Raw genomic sequence first — 21,316 nt, 5'->3', positions numbered from 1 at the left:
CTATCCATGGTTTTGGGCTCAAGGTCCATGAGAACAGCCCCTAGAACAAACCTCAACCAACCCACCCTGCAAGAATGCCGTTGTCGCAACCTCACAAGATTACTAGGCACATTCCATCAAACAAACAGTGTGAGGCCTCTGCACCTTCTCATGGACACTTTTGTTCTTCAATTGCCTTCGCTAGACATTAGACTTGTTCAAACTAGAGGATTGAGCAATGGGAGAGATCCTGGCGGGGCCATTACGTTTGCCAAAAAATTGCGTCGCAACCATCATTTCATGAAAGCAACGAGGCAATAGTTTAGATGGAAAATTTTAATTAGTTGGAAGGGTGAAAATGAAGCTCTCCCATTGGCTGAGGTGAATAGTGTTTGCCCACCCCAAGCCAACAAAGAGAATGCCTATTGACGTAATTAAATTGAGTTATATATAGAGAGAGAGAGAAAAAGAGAGAGAGAGTTCTAGTTGTCTTATTCTTAATTTGATAACTGAATTATAATAAATTTTCTCACTATTTAAAAAAAAATAGTTTTTATTAGTATTTGTAAATTTTGTATTTAATAGAAATAAATAGCAATAAGTTATTAAATTTTAAGTATTACAAATAATATTATATATAATAATTAAAACTTAAAAAAATAATATATAAATAATATAAAATTTTACAATTATTTATAAATAAAATAACACTAAAAATAACATTGATTTACAATTATAAATATGATTCTATTACATTTCAATATTTCATCGAGGGCAAGATTCTTTATCCAACCAACTTCTCAATCAAGGGAAGAGCTAACGGGCATACTATAGGGCATTAAATGCCCAGCTACATGCGCCCCCGTTAGCTCTTTAACACACGCGCGCGTATTTTTTATTTATCTATCACCGCATGCACGCGTGTTAAAGAACTAACGAGGGCGCATGTAGCCAGGCATTTAATGCCCTATAATATGCCCGTTAGCTCTTGCCCTCAATCAACACCATTGAGAGCCTCCATTCCTCAACCAAGATCATTAAAACTCTCAGAGCCCTCAACCAATTACATACCCGAGCATATAGACTTTTCATCAATTGCCCAAACAAAAATGTCACACTCCCTTCACCTTTATTAAATAAAATTTATGCCATTCATCTAAAACAAAATAATTAATCATGCAATTTGTATCCTTTTTCATTTAACTTTGTTTATTCCTTTTGACGAGGGACAACCATTAAAACTAGAATTAACACCGATAACTTTTTTGTGATTCTTTATTACAAGAAATAATCGTTAAAATCAAAATAAACACCAACAAAAAATTAAAAAACAAACATTTTCATCATAAACTTGACCTTCACCATTTTATATATACTAACATGTTAATTGACAAATAAAAATAATTATTTAAGAATATTTTAATTTTTTAATATAAGGGAATGAAAGGGCATCAATCCACTGCCAGGTCGGGTGGCAGAGACGAGAGGTAAGCGAATGATAAAACCCTCGCTTCTCGTTCACTGTCTTCTGTAGTTGTAGATGGCATTTACTGGCTATTTGCAAAAATCCTCCGGCTTAGCGTTTTGCTGGTTCTGGTCATGAGCTACAAATTCAACCCCATAAGCAACGATCATATCACTTAGTGATGGCAATGGCGAAAGAGATGGTGATTATTGTTGTGATATTGCTACTGGAGTTTCATTGAAGGATTGAATGAGGATGGATTCCTTCTCCACTCTCTTCTCAAAAATATGAAGGCACCACCCAAGATTATTCGCAGTTGGAATTCAACTGATGAATATCCCTGCAACTGGGAAGGAGTCTCCTGCCATGGAGAACAGAAGGTAAAAGTCCTGGATCTCACAGGGCAACTCATTTATGGAACGTTGTCTCCAGCCATCCGTGGCTTGCAATAACTGAGGACACTGTATTTAAGCTCCAACATTCTATCTGTCCCTATTCCCAGGGAGCTCGGTAATTGCACAGAGCTCCAATATCTAGATCTCTCCGTCAATAATTTGCAGGGCCCCATTCCACCGGAGGTGGGTTTTACACTCACAAAGCTCTCACACTTGTTGATCTATTCTAACTTTCACGCCGGAACCATTCCTCCTCCCAATGTTTGGGCTTCTGCTATTAGAGGAGATTTACTTCAACGAAAACAACTTGAGTGGAGAAATTCCATCAAATGTTGGAAATCTCACTGCGCTCTCCCGCTTATGGTTAGAAAAAAATAAATTATCAGGGGACAATACCCGCTTCCATAACCAATTGTCGTCGCCTCTTAAATCTGTATCTCCATCACAATCAACTGCATGGAAAACTGCCAGCAAGTTTAGGAAGGCTACAGAGTTTGGCATACCTCTACCTTACCAGTAATATGTTTTAAGGCCCTATACCTAAAGAGCTTGCAATGAACGGTGACAGTCTTATACAAGTTGATCTATCGGATAATCGTTTCAATGGAGAAATACCATGCGAGTTGGGAAACTGGAGCAGTGTTTCAATGATTTCATTGGTTCAAAATCAACTCACAGGAGGCATACCCGTGCCGGAAGACCATTGTGGGGGGACCATCCACCCCTGCCGGAAGAAGTGTGACAAATGTGTGAAGAGATATCACATGTGATTCGGAGCAAGTAGTGCGATAATGTAGAAGAAACAAATAAACACGGAAAATTTTTCCTATGGAGAATAGCCAAAGTTATCAGAGTTTGAAGATACACAATCTCAAGGGATTGTCACAAGGAAAGGGAATTTAGTAATAGTTTATGGAGACAACATTAAATAGATTCATCGAGAAGTTCTCGATGGAACTCTTAAGTTTGTAAGAGGAAGATCGATGGAACTCTTCCAGTTTGTGAGAGGAAGATCGATGGAACTCTTCCAGTTTGTGAGAGGAAGATCAAAGGTGTATTTGATTCGGTCAATTTTCTTTTGCTAAGTGCATATTTAATCATTTTTTAGGGAATTTTGTCAAGTTTTGGAAGCAATTGGAGATTGGGAAGAGAGGAGAAGACATATGTTTTTTAGAATTGTGAATCATGACAATGTGAAGATAGTGGAAGAGGAGTTGGTCAAAGAAACTTAGCTCAAGATATTTCAGTAAGCTCGGAGGAGACTATAAGGAGTCAAGGACGAGAAGACATTGAAGAAGTCATTGTGGAAGAAGATGCATCAATGTCTTATAAAGGTCAAAAGGATAGAAGGATAACTTGTGAGGACATTTATGAGGAAGGCAGAATAGACCAAAGTAGTGATACAAGTGATGCATAATAGACCAAAGTAGTGATATGAGTGATGTAGAACATAGAGTTATTTTGTGGAACAATGATGATGATGTTTAATAGGGCTAGGAAATTGCAAAATATGGAGGAAGAGCTCATGAAGAGACATGGAATTGTTCATTCGTTGAGAATGATAAAAAAAGAGAACCATAAATATTTGAAGTTGAGGAGATGATGATTGAGAACAAGAAGTAGTACTCAGAGGCAATGTTTGAGGATTTCAATGAGGGACCAGAATTGCTAGAAAATGTGTTACAAAAGTCTAGAAGTAAAGTTGGAGATATTAAGGTAATGAATTTACCTTTGGAAGATTAATATGTGTTAACAAAAGGTGGTCAAAGTATTGTTTTTTAACACAAAAATAGGGTTCTAAGATAGAATACTTTCTAAGAGAACAAGATGGAAACTAAATTTTCAGTGCTGGTTGAGATTGAAGAAACATCAAACGTAGGAATTTATAGGGTAAGTTCCTCAAACAGAACACCAAAGGACATCACTCACAAATAGATCTCAGATCAATACACCAGTATTCTTAACGTGGTTAAAACCCTCAAAGAGGAAAACAATCCACGGCCTGAGTCAACGTGACCACTTCAAGCAATTTATTAATAAAATAATGAAAATTTACATAAGATTCTCTCATGAACGGTTACCCTACAAATGACCCTCCATGCTCTTTAAATAGAGATCATGGACCAATCAGGTGTTAAGCCATGGATCAAATGTCAGTGATACTAAGGAGAGAATGAATCGTCGGATCAATTCATGTCTAGAACATATTGTGACCGTCGGATTGTAAGTTACAAAAGTACATAGTAAAGAAACACACTTTACCTAACTCTACACTAGACCAAGTTATGCTTAAATATTTCCTATGTGTCGGAATATCCTAACATCCCCCCTTAAGAACAACTTGGGATAGGATTGAAGGATGTAAAAATATGACACAATAGGAGAAGGAAGGAGGCATTAGAGCCTATCCCTCCTTAGTGACAACTTCCTGAACCCCAACCATAAATCGAAGTTTAGTAAACTTCACCTCTGTGAGAGCCTTTGTAAAGATGTCTACAACTTGATCATCTGTTGAACAATATTGCACTTCAAGAACATGGTCATAAATGAGCTTTCTGATGAAGTGCATGTGCAGTTCAATGTGTTTGATGCGCTGATGTTGGACTGGATCTTTGCATAGTTGAATGGCACTTTGATTATCACACCAAAGTGTAGTCAGATGTTGCTGCTGAAAGCCAAACTCTGACAGGATCTCATGAAGCCACAAGGCTTCCTTACTAGCTTTTACAACACCACGATACTCTGCTTCTGTTGAAGAAAGAGAAATGACACTTTGCTTCTTGCAAGTCCATGTAATAGGTCCTGAACCAAGAGTGAACACATAACTTGCAGTAGACTTCAGATCATTAGGGTCACCACCCCAATCGGAATTAGTGAAACCAACTAATAGAGGAGATGCTTCTGCAATGTAATGAATCCCAAACTAAACTGTACCTCAAACATAACGAAGTATTCTTTTAGCTACTTTCCAATGACTTTCATGTGGGTTTTGCATAAACTGAGCAATAAGGCCAACAACAAAGGAAAGGTCAGGACGAGTATGGGTCAGATACAAAATTTTTCCTACAAGTTGACGTTATAAGGTAGCATCAACTTCAGGGGAAGTACAAGTGATTGAAAGTTTGGCTCCAGATTGAAAGGGAGAAGGGGATGGCTTGCAGTCTTCCATGTGAAAATGGTGTAGAAGATCATAGGCATACTTGGACGGGTATGAAAGACGAAGAATGGAACCTTCTCGATAGAAAGGCACTCGGAACAATACGGTTGTGCCTTGCTGCGTCAGTCGCCTTCAATATTTCGAAGGAAACCACGACAGAGGGTTTGATGCAGACGTTTTCGAAACTATATGAAAAACCCTCGGCCTCAAACAAGGTATTTCTTATGAAACGGTTATTTAATATGAATATGTCGGAAGGTGGATCTGTTGCAAACCATTTAAATGATTTTAATACAGTTACAAGTCAGTTAAGTTCTGTAGGGGTAAACTTTGATGATGAAGTTAGAGCTCTGTTATTCTTGTGCTCATTACCAGAAAGTTGGAATGGTTTGGTAATGGCCATTAGTAACTCCGTTTCTGGATCTAGTACTTTAAAGTTTGATGATGTTGTCGGTGCTATCCTTAGCGAGGAAATGCGACGGAAAAGCTCCGGTGAGACATCGGGAAATGCTTTGAGTGCAGAGTCTAGAGGAAGAAAAATGGAAAGAGGAAAGAGCTCAGGATATCGTAGTAAATCAAGGAAAGGCAGATCCAAGTCCAGATCAGGGATAGTGTGCTGGAAATGTGGAAAGAAAGGACACCTAAAGAAAGACTGTAGATCTCGGAAGGGAAAAGAAGGAGATGCACAGCAAGAAAACAATCATGAAGCAAATGTGACAGGTGAGGTGTTACAAGATGCTTTGATTCTTTCTTTTGAAAATATTACTGATTCCTGGGTGGTAGATTCAGGGGCTTCATTCCATGCCACACCTGATGAGAAGGGGATGGCTTACAGTCTTCCTTGGATTGCAAGACTTGAAGACCAAGAAAATAATGCAAGTGTCCTAAGTCTGTCATTTCAAACTTCTTTTTAAGGCTGGACTTCACATGGTTTATAAGGTTGGGATCACTACCAGTGAGGATAAGATCATCAACATAAAGAACAATAATGATAAGAGACTTGCCCACTTTCTTGGTTTAGATAGTGTTGTCAAAATGACAGCGAGAAAAGCTGGTTTCTAAAAGAAAGCTATCCATTTTGGCATACCAAGCCCCAGGGGCTTGCTTGAGACCATAAAGGGATTTCTTAAGCTGACATACAAGGCTGGAATCTGTTTATCTAAAGCCAATAGGTTGTTCCATATAGATTTTTTCATGGAAGTCCCCATGTAAGAAGGAAGATTTAACATCCATCTAATGGAATTCCCATTTCAAAGAGGTAGCAAGGAAAAGAACAAGGCAGATAGAGTTCATTTTGGCAACAGGGGAGAAGGTTTCAGTATAGTCAATGCCTTCAACTTGTGAAAAACCCTTAGCAACAAGACGAGCTTTATGTTTATCAACTTTTCCATCTGGTCCATACTTGGTTCTATAAACCCATTTTCATCTAACAAGTTTTCATCCCTTTGGAAGAGGAACAAGATCCCATGTATCTTTTGCCAATAACGAATGATATTATTCATTCATAGTTGCGTCCCAATCTGGATGGCCTGAAGCTTCTGCAAAGGTGTCAAGATCATAATTCGCTGAAGCTTGAGCGAGTAAAAAAGAGGCTCTATCGAACTGAGAACATGTACGTCGCTGATTTTTAGGATCACCGGAAAGAGCACCTACTGCATCCCAAGTAGGACAGACCCATTTTGGAAGCTGAGGAGCTGAAGGAGGATCCTGAGAAGGTGGGGGAGGATTTTCATCCTCACTGTCATCATCTGAAGAATTAATATTTTCAGAAGTAGAAGGGATAGAGAGAGGTGGCACATCTTCCAAACTAGGCTCATAGGCCGATATATTTTCAACAAACTTTATATCTCTTCTAATGATAACATTTTTTGACTTAAGTGGAATAAGTCTATATCCTTTGACATCTTTAGAATATCCAACAAAAATACATTTTTCTCTTAGGTTCTAAAGCTTTATGTTTCTCTTATGGAATATGGGCCCATGCTTCACTTCCAAAAACACGAAAGTGACTTACATCTGGTTTAGTTGAGCTCCATGCTTCTTCTGGAGTGATATTCTTTAAAACCTTAGTAGGAGTGTGATTTACTGTGTAATTTGCATATTTAATTGCTTCTGCCCAAAAATTAGGAGTAAGTCCTTTAGATTGAAGCATATAATTAGCCATTTCCTTTAAGGTGCAATTCTTCCTTTCAGCTACACCATTCACATGCTACCCTGCTGCATTTTAGAACTGACGGCTTATGACTGTGGTTTTGAACCCTTATGGTTAACCTTATCTCTAGTCACATACACCACAGTTCTGCTGCGGTCTAAGCACGCGGTTAGGAACTCTGTATTGTATTTGCATTTTTTTGTAATGTTTACAAAGGCTGAGAGTTAATAAGGTTTGAACTTAGGACTTTATATTTGTATTTGGTTTTAATGTGATGGATAGGGTCATTAGGATTAGTCTTTTAGCTTAGGTTTTAATATATGGTCATGTATAGATTTAGGACTAGCATTAGGTTTTAGCTTAGATGTAGATTTAGAGTTTACTACATAAAGTTCATCAACCCATTTACAATTATTCTGTCACTAAGCGACATTAGCGACATTTGTCGCATGATGACAAACTTGTCGACAATGCGACATAACACCATATACATCGTTGACACCAACTACCCTTTGCGATGACAATCCATATCAAACCTTTGCCATGGATGACACCCATGTCAACACCAAATCCTATGAGTCGAACGACAAGACACATGTCCTCGACCATTCCTGGCGGAACTATCGATGAACTCAAGTCGATAGCTAGGTACAACATAAATCAACTGAACGCCATGAAAACCATAAACATTAACTGAACAACCTTATCCATAACCAACATTGTCGAAGCTAAACTGAAGTGACGACGACACTAAACACTAATGACGACACTTGAACACCTGTGCAACTGAATCAATGGAATCCTCCTTGATCATTCCTCTCCACTTGAGAGCTTTTGGACCACAAAAGTTAGACTAATCAAATAGTCGATGAGGGTAGAACTCCCTCTCTTTCCACCTTGACCTAAAGATGTACCAATACATTCGATTAATAACTTGAAAGTGATGACCTTGATGATGCTGACCATGGCACTTTTTCAGTTGTTGACCTGTTTCATCCATTTGCAGTATACACAACTTACGACGATGGGCAAACAACGTGCTATAAACATGGCAATTGAATTATTTCCACGAAGAACCATGAGTTAGTGATTCATAATATTTGAAAGCGGTCTCTACTGAATGTTTTTTAATACCATCAACATGTATAAACAATCTATTTTTCATAATGATAGAGACAATCAAAGATATACTTGACATCAAACTAGCTATACTTTCCTGATTCCTATTTACTAAATGAACTTGCTGCAATGAACCTATCCAACTGTAAGGTGAAATTTGTTGCAACTTAGTTTGATTATGAAAGTATTGAATTAGTTGTTGATTTGTTTGAATCACTTTTCCTTCATTTATTAAATGATATTTCCATTGATTAGCACTTTCCTCTGATGCATAAGTTCCCGTTAGCACTTTGACACTGCTTTAGAAAAGGATTTGATATGAAAAAAAATAGATTTCCTCTCCACTTGAAAAGAGGTTTCCAAACTGTTCGAGACATGACATGGCGACACAATATAAGAGAAATCGAACACTGACTTTCCCCAATACTGACCTATATCCCTGCAACTGTTAAGTTCCAAACTTAAATTGTATTGATTCATTCTGACATTAGGAAGAGGAGCTTTAGGCACAAACTGTAACTCATGTTGTATTCCCTGCTTATGAATAAGATGTTTGGTTTTACATAGAACTGAACAAGTTTCTATCTTTTTAAACAAACCATATTTAAGCTGAGTTGCATAACTTAAACAAGAATCATGTTGATTGTTATATTGATTCTTTACACACATGATTACAAACCTCTTATTTGAACTTATTAATCACTTCATTTGATTAACATTAACTGAATTCAAGTGATTTTTACTTTGATGTGCCCTGACAATAAATTCAACCCCATCTTTCTTAAGGTGATATTTATGTTCTCTCCTATAAAATACTGCATCACGATCATAAAGATAAGGACTTCCTAAGACAACTCCACATATGTCTATTGGAACCACATCTAATTCTACTTCATCAATCTAATTAGTTGTTTTGGAAAATCTTAATCGACACTGTTTGGTGACTTTTATCTGAGTTGATTTATTTAGCCATCCTAATGGGTAAGGTCTTGGATGATTCCATGTTTCCAAACCCAAACTTTTAACTAAATATTCAGAGATTAAATTCACCTGTGATCCACTGTCAAACATTGTATCTATCTTTGTATGCTTAGAATTTATCCTTATGTTAAACAATTCAACTCTTTTATCCTCATGTGGAGGATTTATGTTCGATGAAGATGCAATAGTCTTTGAACTTGAACGAGTGTTAGAAGTTTTACCTATCATAACCATGATGGTTATCCTCCTTTCATCACCTGAATCTAAACCTAGATCTTGTTGGATTGTTGCAATGGCCTTCTTTTCATCCTTCATCTTAAGGAACTTTTTGGGCTTAAGTTCTTGATGAAGTTTCCATCACTTCAATTCATCATGATCAATCTTTGGCAATGAGAACAAGTAGGTATTTCCTTCTGAACGATCGTCTTTCCTTCTTTCTCTTCAAATTGTTCTTCCCCTTACTATCACTGGAATATTTGGTTTCCAACTCTTTGGATGACTATGATGAAAACTTGAATGGTCTGCCACCTGATTCAATATGTATGGCCTGAACACACACCTCATCAAAATCATCAGGATTAAACATCAATAAAATATGATGCAAATATGAATGTAAATTTCCGATGTATTTTAACAAATTTTCATGTGTATCCAATGAAATACCAAGTGCCAATGCTTTCTTTCTAAACTCCTGAGTAAACTCCTGAACATTCTTCCCTTTACCTTGCCTCAGATGCTACCAATCAATAACAACTTGCTGCATGTATCCTAAAGGATAGAACTATTCCTTAAGAGATTTTAGAAACTTAGACCATGACGAGATGACTTTTCCTTTACTCTTTACATCTAGCTGAGTTTTACTCTACCACCATATTAAAGTTGTTCCCCCCATTCTAAGTGTAGCTAACTGAATTTTAGTTTTATTGCTAGAAATGTTCTGAATGTGACAATACACTTCTAACTGCTTTATCCAGTTATCTAGCTTTTCAGGATTCATTTCGCCATCATAAACAGGTAACTCAAATTTAACATCAAGTTTCAAAATAGATGTTTTCTTAGGTTTCTTTTCCGTTTCAGATTTTGCATTGGAAGAAGAAGAAGAATAAGGTTACAATGGAGATGATGGAGGTGAAGGTGGTTTATCAGTTTTCCCTTTAGCTTTGTCCTTCTTCAATGACTTTGAAGAAGAAGATGCATCTCTCGCCTTCTTGTCTTCGTACAATTCTCCCAACATCTTCTACATAATCAAAAAAGCTTGCTGAAACTGTTCTTCACTCATCTTAGTTTCAGTGTTTTCACCTGCATCAGATTTTGACATGATCGATTTATGATCAACTTGTCGCTTTCCAATATCTGGATCAGTCTTCTCAATGGTTCCTTCTCCTCATTGTGATTTTTACCTGGTTAACATTAAATAGCAAATTATACAAATGCAACCTGCTCTGATACTAGATTATATGATCTGAAATGATCATAAACTAAAAACTAATGTAGAATCGATCAACCATTAATGAATTGAATGTTAGCTCAAAGCACAGAAATTGAGGAAAATTACTTGAGAAGAAAACTTTACAACAGCTAATTAAACATAAAATCAATGCATAAAAGAAGTGAAAATAGTAAAAAAACAGCGATACCAGACAACAAAATTTATTACGGAGTTCGTCCCCGATGGACTACGTCTCCGAGTCTGCTTTCAAGATGGGCGATCATTTTTATTAGGAATGATAAGAAGGAGTTGATTACATAGATATTTGATCAGTTTGAACTTGCATTTAGGCACTTCTAATCACTATCATCAGATAGCCCTCTGAACCAGCTTTCCAACGCCTCTTACGGTTCCCAATTCCGACTTTGGATGCTCCCGTAACACTGAAAACTTAACTGCCTATGACCTCTAGAAACTGCAAATGAAAACCAAAACCACTGTAATCTCGTCAAAGAAGCAAATCTGCCTTTTAAAGGCCTCCAGGTTCATGAAAACCACCTTAGCTAAATTCAGGGTGAATTTGGTTGCCTCAGGATGAGTTTACAAACTCGGTCTTGTGGTTGTCAAACACTTAGGCTAGGGTTTCATGGTGGTGGAATTAGTTCCAACAATATACTGCTTTTAAAAACCCAAATTAAACATTGTATTAAACATATAACCGCAGGTGTCTTATTGACCGGGCGGAGGTTGGATAGCTCATGTGAGCAGGTGTTATCACCACGGTTAACTCATCGACGGTTTCACTGACTGTGCTCTGAGACATGGAGGTTACTACCTGATGGTCTACCCATGACCCTGTCACATGACCGGTTCTGTTGCGGTGATGGCCTGCGGTTAGCTCCGGTGATCATCTATTAGATGTGAGGTTAAGTTCCCAAACCCCATTAACATACTATCCCACTGCAGTTTAGAACTAACGGCTTATGACTGCGGTTCTGAACCCTTACGGTTAACCTTGTCTCTGGTCACATACACCACGGTTCCATTGCGGTCTAAGCATGTGGTTAGGAACTGTGTATTGTATTTGCATTTGTTTGTAATGTTTACAAAGGCCGAGAGTTAACAAGGTTTGAACTTAGGACTTTAGATTTGTATTTGTTTTGAATGTGATGGATAGGGTCATTAGGATTAGGCTTTTAGCTTAGGTTTTAATATATGGTCATGTACAGATTTAGGACTAGCATTAGGTTTTAGCTTAGATGTAGATTTAGGGTTTACTACATACAGTTCATAAACCCATTTACAATCATTCCATCACTAAGTGACATTAGCAACATTTGTCGCATGAAGACAAAATTGTTGACAATGAGACATAACACCATGTACATTGTCGACACCAGCTATCCTTTGCAACGACAATCCATATCGAACCTTTGCCACGAACGACACCCTATGTCGAAACCAAATCCTGCGAGTCGAACGATAAGACACATGTCGCCGACCATTCTTGGCAAAACTATCAATGAACTCAAGTCGACATCCACATACAACCCATATCAATTGAACGTCATGAAAACCATAAACATTACCTTAACAACTTGATCCATAACCAACACTGTCGAAGCTGAACTGAAGTGACGACGACACTGAACACTAATGATGACACTTGAACACCTGTGCAACTGAATCAATAGAATTCTCCTAGATCAATATTAATACAGTAGACTCACATATAGATACATGCACACACTTTCCATAATGTTCAACAAGCTCAGGTATTGTTCAGAGAAAAAATCCAATGTGGAGGTTGTTGTAGGCCTCTTGAATGAGGCCCAACAGTTCTTTCAATTTGAATTACCCTTAGAAAGTAGATCTTGTGAGTCATCAATTCTAGAAGATATGCATATCAGCTCAGTTCAAACACCACATGTACCCTTTTATGATTAGTTGCATGACATCAATATAAATAACTTGCGAATACTTATGCCACCTTCTCAGAACATTGTCTCTAACATTGAGTCCCTTGAAATTCATCCTGACTCTTGGAATTTGAATTCTGATTATAATTATATTTATCTTGATGACTTGTGTTCACCTCAAGGAGTTGATGATGTTGATACCCATAAAATTATCTTCACTGAACACTATTAAGTTGGAAAATGGGGTTGATTTCATGAATTTGGCAGCCCAAATAAAAATGGGTATCTCTAAAGGTTTTCATCATCATGATCGTATCTCATTGCTTGACAGGAATGTTATGAATACTTAAACAATCCAGGAGACATTAAAATCCAACTCAATTGAGGAATCGATTGTGGATTCTTTGCTTGGGTTGCTTCAATATTTAGATTTTGAATGTGAGACTCATCAATCAACTAGACGTGTTGATGCCAATGGAATATAAAATTCCTGAAAAAGTAAATATTCCAATAATATGGAATTTTGATGATGTGCCCATGTAGGGAAACTAAGTAATGTCACCTTGAACACTACAACTCAATGTTATTTTGGTTATGTGCATCCTTACATGATATATAAATGAGAACATGTAATTTGTGGACCTGTGGTTGATGAAGATTATAACTACTATAGGAATCATGTTATATGGTTTAATCCATGTTTTTAAGTTTTTTCTATCACATATTCATCATTCTATAAGATTTTATTGACATATATGCACCAAAACATATAAAAATGTATATTATATAAAATTCACTCCCAAAATCGCCCCCAACCCCGAAGATTTTGAAAATGTCACTCCTGGCTCCTGCTTCCACTCCCACTCCCAAGCAACGTTTCTCTAGAACAAACATGCATCACATTACTAATACCTCTATGATCTATGTTTAATGTGTGTGTTAATATTTTTTACCTGTTGCTAAGCTAGTGATACTCCCAATGATGGGGCAGTAGAGAAGATAACAGATATGGAATCTTCACCCTTTCCTTACATTAGTGATGAATAGGTTGAATGAAAGTGAAGGAGACAATGATACTGACTATTGCTTGGTAGAGGGCACATGCATGCCGCAAGAGATAGTGAAATAAACTATTGTTTGGAAGAAGGTGCATGCATGCTAAAGGCACATATAATCATAAGACCAAGGATAATTTTAGGGGCGAATGTTCGCCCTTTGGCGAAATTAAGGGGTTTTAAATTTTTAGTGGGCGAATATTTTGTATCATAGTAAATTTTTACAAATCACCTCAAATAGCCCACCTTATTTTAAGGGAGAGGGTAAAAAAGGTAAATTTAGCCCTTGAAATGAGGACTTACAACCTTCCATTCGCCCATTTCCAAGAATAGGTTTTATTTGAGTGAATCCATTCGCCCATTTTCAAGAATAGGTTTTATTTAAGTGAATCCTATGGGCCAAATACCATATTTATAAAAGAGGTATGGTAAATTAATAAAAATATAAATAAATGAGAGGTATGGTAAATAAATAAAACATTTTTTATATTTACTCCATAAGTCACCTTATATACATGTAAGGGTGTAAACAAATAAAAATATAAGTAAAGTGGAGGTATGGTAAACAAATAAAACGTCTTTTTATACTTACTCAAAAGATATGGTAAATAAATAAAAATATAAATAAACTAGACGTATCGTAAATAAATAAAACCTCTTTTTATATTTAGTCCATAACCCTCGTTCTATTTATGAAGGCTCAAGAAAGAGGTTTTATTTAAGTGAATCCTATGGGCCAAATACCATATTTATAAAAGAGGTATGGTAAATTAATAAAAATATAAATAAACGAGAGGTATGGTAAACAAATAAAACATTTTTTTATATTTACTCCATAAGTCACCTTATATTTATGAACACTCAAAAAATGGGTTATATTTAGGTGAAACCTATGGCCAAAATACTATGGGACAAATACCATGGACTAGATTGTTATTAATACCATGCAAAAAACCACTATTAACCCTAATATTATAATTAATAAAAATAAAAATGGCACATGGTATTGACCCATGGTATTCACCAAAATGGCACATGGTATTGACCCATGGTATTCACCTGGAATGTAGCCTATTTAAATGGGGGAATTAAACCAGCATGTAGCCTATGCTAAGATTCACTAGGACTTTACAAAGTTTTATTATTTAGTGAAAGACTCGCCAAGATCTTACAAGATTTTATAATTGAGTAAAATATTCGCCATGCCTGGTGAGAGATTCGCCAAAAAATTATATATACATATTATATTATTGATAAAATCGCGTTCCATTTTTCCTATATACCATGGAGATTCGCCCATTTATTATATTTATAAATTTAGGGGTTCTTAAAATTTTCCCTGCATAAGACAAATGTAATCATAAAAAAAACCCTAAAATATGTGAGAGAATCTATAGAATATTAATAAGAAAGCCCTCAAAAATCAGTTTGTTAATGACCTTCCAAATGCCCCCAGCAACAAAAATGGGTAGAAACCCATACCAATAGATATAAGATCCCAAAAAGTTTACCCGACCACTATCCAGAATATTGAAAGCAAATAAAACATCCTGCCACACCTTTGAAAAATCACAAACAAAAAAAATGGCCAATCATCTCGGACGCAGAGAGCACAAACATTGGGACCAATGCAAAAACGACAATATTATCGTGTCTCATGGCATCTGACACGGTTAGAAGAATTTTATTTGATATTATTTTCGCATTTTCTATGGAGTCTAAAATGAAATTAGATTGTGAGTGGTAACTAATACAAGATATGACATTTAATTTCAAATCTCACCATTTAACACTGACACTATTACCTGTTAATTTCGTCACTCTTTTACGTTTCCTTGGGAAAATGTTTTAGTGCAGCGTTACCTGCTAAACTCGTCACTCTTTTAAGTTTCTCTGGGAAAATATTTAAAGTGAAAAACTGGAATAAGAAATGAGAAAGTTTAAGTTTTTCTAAAACAAATTCAAGAGATTGACAATATCGTTAGCGTTTGATGTAGAGTGAAGAGTATTAAGTTGATTATAAACAGAGTTAACAATATAGTTAGTATATTATTTATATAAATCATGTATATGAATAGAAATGTTCATATATAGAATATAATTTATATTTAGAAATAAATATTTATGATAATTGCGGAAATTTATATTTTTTTTAAGGGTGGGTGGCCACTATATTCATTGGAAAAATTCATCCAAAGGGCAACATCTACGGGAAAAATTCATCCGAAGGCAGATCAACCCGAATGAATCTACCCGCCGGCCAAACAAGCAAGGCCTAACCCCTGACCTCCCAACCAAGCAAGGCCTAACCCCAAGGGCGTCAAGGAGATTTGACGCTGTGACCTCCCAACAAGCGAAGTACTTAACAACAAGAACTCAACCAAGTGAGCTAACCCTTAGGACTTGTGGAAACTTATATGTTCAAATAAAACAAATATTTTTCTTTTTAATTTTTTTACAATTAAAAATATATTATGTATAAACAATGTTTAACAATATAGTTAGATATCTATTTGTATTTGTATTTTTTTTAATTATATATATATGAATTGATAAACTATGCATATCTATATATATGAATGAAAATTTTAATATATATAATATAGTTTATTTTTAGAAATAAATAAGTATGGCAAGGGTGGAAATTTATATGGTGGAATATAATTAATATTATTCTTTTCCATTTTTTTCACAATTAAAATAACAAATTGATATGTTTATTTGTTTTTTTTTTTTTTGGAGATTTTCTATATTATTAGTCTTTAAGTGTGACTTTTTGGAAAGTTTTTCAATTGATTTTCGGATCTAAATTGTCTGGAATCAGCCAGGATTCATTGAAAAATATGAACTCTTGATAATCCCCCCACGGGTTTTGAGGGTGTTGAATCCCCATATATGCAGTCAAAAAACCAATTTAAACAACACAAATCAAGATTTGGTCACAATTTTTTTGGTCGAATTCCAACATGAAATGTTATGAAACCAGCTCAAGAAAAGATAGAAAAGATAGATCAACGCCTTAGAATTCAGCCTCTTCGAGGGGGCAACCTCCTTTACATTATATAAATGAACAATTCTTGGATGATTCAAATGACAAAACCTCCTTTCTATATATAGGAGTCTAAGGAGTCACAATATAGTCCGGCCGACCTAACAATAATAATATAAAGCCACAAAAATAACAATAGAGGGATTCTATGGGGCACATAAATAACAACATGGGGGTAATAGGGGCAAAACAATATAAATAAGGGGTATAACTACAATAGTAATGGGGTAATCACTAGTATTATAGGGACCCAACATGCCCCTCTCCTTCAAAAAAGTATTGTCCTCAACGCTTGAGTAGTTCTGGATACTTTTGCATAAAATTCTCATCCTCCCATGTGGAATCTTCAGCGGATAAGTTCTTCCACTTGATAAGATACTCTGAAATTGATCGATTTCTTAGCTGTCGAGTTCTTGTTTCTGTGACTGCTTCTGGTTCCAATATAATTTTTCCTTCCTCGTCAAGTTCTGGAAATATTGTTTGAACTGGGAGCTTGTCGCCTATAACCTTCTTTAAACATGAAACATGGAAAACTGGGTGCAATCGAGAAGCTACGGGAAGCTCCAATTTGTATGCCATAGTACCAATCTTTTGCAACACCTTGTACGGACCATAATACTTTGGTGATAATTTATTATCCTTCTTAGCTTGTTTTAGGGACATTTGCTTATATGGTTGTAGCCGTAGGAATACCCAATCACCTACATCAAAACTTCTTTCACTGCGATGTTGATCTGCCTGTTGTTTCATTCTATTTTGTGCCAACACGAGGTTATCCTTTAAGAGTTGGAGGACTTGTTGTTGATGTTCGATGTGATGTTCCACTGCCTGAACCTTAGAATTTTCTCTTAAATATGATGTGATGGATGGTGGTTGATACCCATAAAGTGCCATAAATGGGGTCATTTTTGTTGTTGTATGGAAGGAAGTGTTATACCACCATTCAGCCAGAGGCAACCATTTGACCCATTGTGTCTGTTTATCAGAAACAAAGCAACGAAGATATCCTTCCAAACATTTGTTTACTATCTCAATTTGCCCATCAGATTGAGGATGATAAGATGAGCTATGAGCTAACTGAGTACCAAGACAAGAAAATAATTCTGTCCAAAAATTTCCAGTGAAAATGGGATCTTTGTCACTTACAATAATCTTTGGGTTTCCATGTAGCTTTTGAATTGTTTCCATAAATGCAGTAGAAACTGTACTGGCTTTAAATGGATGTGATAATGCACAAAAGTGTGCATACTTGGTAAGTCTGTCAACTACCACCATGATGACACTCTTTCCCTCAGACTTGGGTAAACCTGTGATAAAATCCATTGAAACCTCCTCCCAATGTTGGCTTGGAATGGATAAAGGTTGTAATAGACCCGGTGTCTTAATTGTTTCAACTTTATTTTGTTGGCAAACCAAACATTCCGCCACAAACTTTTGAATATCTGATTTAAGGCCATCCCAAAAAAATTCCTTCTTAACCCTGTGGTAAGTTTTTAAAAATCCTGAGTGCCCTCCTAAGGGAGAAGTGTGCAATTCCATAAGAATCTTTTGTTTTAGCTGGGAATTCTTACAGAGGTATAAGCGATCTTTGTACCATAATGAATCATTTTGCCAGCTAAATGTATCAGACGTACTGGAATCTTGTTGTAGCTTTCGAATAAGTGCCCACACTTCTTCATCATTCTTCCATTCCTCCCTTGCTTTGTTTATCCAATCTGGTTGGATAATAGAAATGGCGCACAACAATGCTTCCACATCCTCATCCTTTCTTGAGAGTGCATCTGCCACTACATTTTGCTTCCCTTTTTTGTAGATGATTTCAAAGTCATAACCCAACATCTTTGTGACCCACTTTTGTTGCTCTTCAGAGGATAATCTTTGTTCTAAAAAATATTTAAGGCTATCATGATCTGTTTTTACCTTGAAGTGTCTTCCCATTAGGTAGGGTCGCCATTTCTTAAGTGCATGGAGTATTGCCAACATTTCCTTCTCATAAATAGCTTTGCTTAAAAAATTTCCCTTGATTGGACGACTTTCAAAAGCAATGGGTCTTTCATCTTGCATTAGAACAGCACCAATTCCATTTCCTGAAGCATCACATTCCACAATAAAGGTTTTTGTGAAGTCCGGTGTAGCTAAGACCGGTGCTTGGCACATTGCCTCTTTAAGATGTTCAAAGGCCTTTGTTGCTTCCGGAGTCCATGAAAATGCATCTTTCTTCAATAATGTTGTTAGAGGTGCTGCTATTCTCCCATAATTCTTAACAAACTTGCGATAATACCCTGTCAACCCAAGAAATCCTCGCAGATGCTTTATGGATGTGGGGATTTTCCATTCCTTAATGGCTTTAATTTTGCTAGGGTCTACCTTAACTCCTTCATGAAATACAATATGACCCAAGTATTCCAACTCTTGGACTCCAAAGAAAAATTTGGATCTTTTTGCATATAATTGTTTCTCCTCCAATAGTTGTAGCACCTTGTCAACATGTTCAACATGATCCTTCCAAGACTTGTTGTAGATTAGTATATCATCAAAAAATACTAACACAAATTTTCTAAGGAATGGTTTGAAAATTGAATTCATCAAACCTTGAAATGTTGAAGGTGCATTGGTAAGGCCAAAAGGCATGACCAAAAATTCATAATGACCCTCATGAGTTCTAAATGCCGTTTTCGGAATGTCTTCAATCTTCATTCTGATTTGATGATATCCCGAACGAAGATCCAACTTGGTGAAGTAAATTGATCCATCCAATTCATCCAGTAATTCATCAATGACAGGAATGGGGAACTTATCTTTAATAGTGAGCTTGTTGAGCTCCCTATAATCCGGACACATGCGCCATGATCCATCCTTCTTGTGCACCAATACTACTGGAGCAGAGAAAGAACTTTGACTTGGTTGAATTATACCAGCCTCTAACATTTCTGCAACCATACGTTCAATTTCACTTTTTTGGACATAGGGATATCTGTACGGCCTGATGTTTGGGGAACACTTCCTGGAATCAGATGAATAGCATGATCATGATCACGCATAGGTGGGAGACCTTTGGGAGTCTCAAATACCTTGGAATGATTGTCCATGACTTTTTGGAGATCTGGAGAAATAGATGATTCCAATGTGGAAACATCTAGCGAACATAATTGTGCAATTACACCTCTTTGCTCCTTTTTTAGAAGCTTTGTCATACCATTAGAGCTGATTATATTTCCTGGTTTCCCTGCAATACCCCTTAATTCAACTTCCTTTCCTTCCATAGAAAATTTGATGAAAAGTTCTTGAAAATTAAAAGCTATTGTACCCAAGGATTGTAGCCATTGGACTCCTAGTACAACATCAGCACCTCCCATTGGAATGGAAAGCATTGGGCTAGTCAATACATATTCTCCCATGGATAGCTTGATATTATGGCACCTTCCAGAGCAATTTATTGTTCCTCCATTTGCAATCATCACTTGACACTCTGGTGCTGGATATAGGAAGAAATTCAATTCTTTTGCTACCCTACAATGAATAAAATTGTGGGTGCTTCCTGAATCAATCAACACTATTACCTTTTTCTTCTTGATTTGTCCTTCTATCTTGATGGTTTGAGGAGTGGTAATTCCCGCCAATGCATTACAAGATATGGTCGGATTTATTTGTTCTTCATCTAGGCTTTGTTCCTGGAGTATATCTTCTTCTTTTGACCTTTCTTGCTCCTTTTCTTTTTCCTCTTCATAATCTATGTAGAATAATTTCTTCTCAGCACATTTATGACCTTTAGTGTATTTGCTATCACAACTGTAACAAAGCCCTTTTGCTCTTTTTTCTTCCAATTGTTGTGGTGTCAACCTTATATGTTGTGGAAGACTAGGGGCAACAACACTTCTGTCTTTATAGTTGTGAGTGGTATGCTTCCTGGTTGCCATAATTTTGCTTTCCATTTTTCTTGCTAACCTGAATGCCTTCTCTAATGAATCAGGTTCCCAAAGGCGAACATCATGTTGGATATTATCCTTTAAAGACCCTATGAACACATCAATCCTATGCTCCTCTGGAATATCTTTTACCCTTATGTTCAATTTTTGGAACTCCTCAATGTGCTCCATTACTGAACCCTTTTGTTTGAGACTTATCAATTGGCTAAAAGAAGTGTTGCTTTTTGTATTTTCATAATGTGCTATCAATTCTTCCATAAAAGATTGCCCAAGTGATAAATTTTTTACGAGAGCAAAGCCATTGATACCATACAAACTGATTTGGTTACAAATATACAGTTTCCATACGTACCTTTTGTGTGTTTTGCACATTATTGAGATCGAAGAACTGCTCCATCTGTAATATCCATGTGGTGGGATCCTTGCCATCAAACTTCCTCATATCGATTTTTGGAATATGGTGGGTCTTCGATCCAACAATAGAGTCTATGGAATCATGATTAACATTACTTTTGTTCACATCATGAGTTTCCTTTACAACCTTTTCACCATTAGTAAGTATTTCTTGTAGAAAATTTGTCAAATATGTCTTCAAATATGCCATGTCTGTCTTCAAATCTGCCATGTATCTCTTCAAATCTGTCTTCGAATCATCCATCTTAGCTTCCATGCCCTTTATCTTAGATTCCA

General features: G+C 36.4%; 1 pseudogene; it reads left to right on the top strand.

Annotated features, from left to right (window-relative positions):
* The first annotated feature begins 1,625 nt into the window (after window positions 1–1,625).
* On the top strand, window positions 1,626–2,369 carry LOC149156732 (uncharacterized; annotated as a pseudogene).
* The last annotated feature ends 18,947 nt before the right edge of the window (window positions 2,370–21,316 follow it).

This window comes from Pinus tabuliformis, chromosome 9 (assembly GCF_031772625.1).
Source record: "Pinus tabuliformis cultivar Carrire ecotype Pingquan chromosome 9, CPIR1, whole genome shotgun sequence".
In the NCBI taxonomy this organism is placed as follows: domain Eukaryota; kingdom Viridiplantae; phylum Streptophyta; class Pinopsida; order Pinales; family Pinaceae; genus Pinus; species Pinus tabuliformis.
Note: the sequence above shows the minus strand (reverse complement) of the source record. Positions and strands in the feature narration are given on the sequence as shown.